The sequence below is a fragment of the Acanthisitta chloris genome, unplaced genomic scaffold (assembly GCF_000695815.1).
Source record: "Acanthisitta chloris isolate BGI_N310 unplaced genomic scaffold, ASM69581v1 scaffold2240, whole genome shotgun sequence".
NCBI lineage: Eukaryota > Metazoa > Chordata > Aves > Passeriformes > Acanthisittidae > Acanthisitta > Acanthisitta chloris.
In genome coordinates this window covers 3888-5878 of record NW_008650854.1, presented here as the reverse complement: position 1 = coordinate 5878, position 1991 = coordinate 3888, and positions in this window count along the sequence as shown.

Genomic DNA, 1991 nt, shown 5'->3' with positions numbered 1-1991 from the left:
AGGCCGCTAAGGCGACCTGGCAGGGTCACCCCAGGCCACATACTGGCGGCTGGCACTGTCAGGGGGGCCGAGCCCCTAAAGTTGGCCCAGGGTGTGGGGCACATGTCTGGGCCACCCTGCCTGCAGCACCAGCCTGGTGGGGAAACTGAGGCAGGACACAGGCCAGCAGGGACCAGAATGGGAAGGCTCAGCCATGCGGGGGATGAGAGGCAAGCACAGGGCGGGCTCTGGCCTATGATTTATCCCCTCCACTAGGCCTCCACTTGGGATGGATCCAGGCACGAACAAGGCTGCTAGCACGTCCAAACGCCACCGTTAACTCTGCGCTTTCCCACCACTGTGGGCAAGCATTGCCAAACCCACCACTCCCGGTAGGGGATTGAGGAGGGCCACCCCATCCCTGATGCTCCATCAGCTCTCTGAGCTCCCCAGTGCCTGCCTGTGGGCAGGGCTCCACCGCATCCCACCGGCAGCAGGCAGGAGCTGCCCACTCCCCTGCTCGCTCCCCCACGGGCGCCAGGAAGGCTGGGCACTCTCCTCTGCAGCCCCTTTCTTCTCCCAGGTTATAATTACACCTCACTGGGCAGCTCAGGAAATACCAACTTCTTCCCCAGAGCGTCTCTCAGAATAGCAAGCGGCACGGCCAGGCTCATTCAGCATGCACCGAGCTTTGTGCCGCCACCCAGACGCTTCCTCCCGTCGGGCAACCCTGGCACTGCCCTGGCACAGTCCTGGCACAGCCCTGGCACTGCTTGCTGCCACCTCCCCAGCTGGCCCTGGCCTTTGCCCCTTGGCCAGGGTCTCCCGGCAGCGGCAGCCCGGGCCGGAGATGAAAGGGGAGGGAGCGGAGACGCTTCGATCGGGCAGCACATGCCCACCTGATGCTGTTTACCTTGCGATAAGGCTGGGCAGAACAACAAACACACAGAGTGGCGGGTGGCCCTGGGGAGGTGGCGTGGGCTGGGGGCAGTGGGTTCACTCCTCTCACTGCATGCCCACCTCAGTTAGGGACCCTCTGCTCTGGGCATCTCCCCTGGGATCTCTTCCCTCGGGGTGCCCCCACACAGATAGGATGTTGCCACCTTTGCGGCCACGTTGGGCAGCCCATGAGCTGCCTGGCACCATCCCCCTCCTGACCGCCAGCCCCACTACCCGCTCGCCCAGCCTGGTGGCATGGGCCCGGCCACGTGCGTGGCCACAGAACCTCCCCCCCCGCTGTGGCACCCAGGGCCATGTTCCTGGGGGTGCTGAGCAAGCTGCATCGATTTCCCGGCATGCGCCTGTCCACTGCCTGCCAGCTCTGGGGAACAAGGACAGCGACAGCTATGCTGCAGCCAGACCTCTCACAAGCTGATCCTGCTGTCCCACTGCTTGCTGACCCAGGGACATCATCCCCTCCACCAAACCTACGATGTGCCCAGGCAGCCCAAGCTGGGCCCCGGTGCTCTGCAGAGGCAGAGTGTTCTGCAGCCGGTGTTCTGCAGCCCCCGCAGAGGGAACACCAAGCTGGATGCGTGGGGCGGCACGTACCCTCCCGCTGGCCACGTCCACACGCCAGGGGAGGCTACGTTTGGTCTCGCATCCCGGCCAGCACACACGCCTGCCCGTCCTTGCTGGGATGGAGACACATGTGTGGAGCGGCAGGGCTACCAGATTCCTGCCCTGCCCTGGCAGGAGTCCTGGGCTTATCCCAGCCCCCTGTCAGCCTTCCCCAGGGACCAGAGTACTATGGTGGGGGACCTGGTCCTGGAAGGGGCTGCCACACGTATTACCTCCACACAGACTTTATTTAAAAGGTGGAAAATCCCAGCTGAGAGCAAGGCACAGGTGGGAGCAAGAGGCTGGGGTAGGGGAGCTCTGTCATCAATACCAGCTGACATGTCAGATAGGGGCTCATTGCATCCTGCAATGCTGCCAGGAATGCATGTATCACCCTGGGAAAGCATGGCCCTTGTGCTATGCCAGTTCCCCCAGTCAAGCCTCAGCACAGT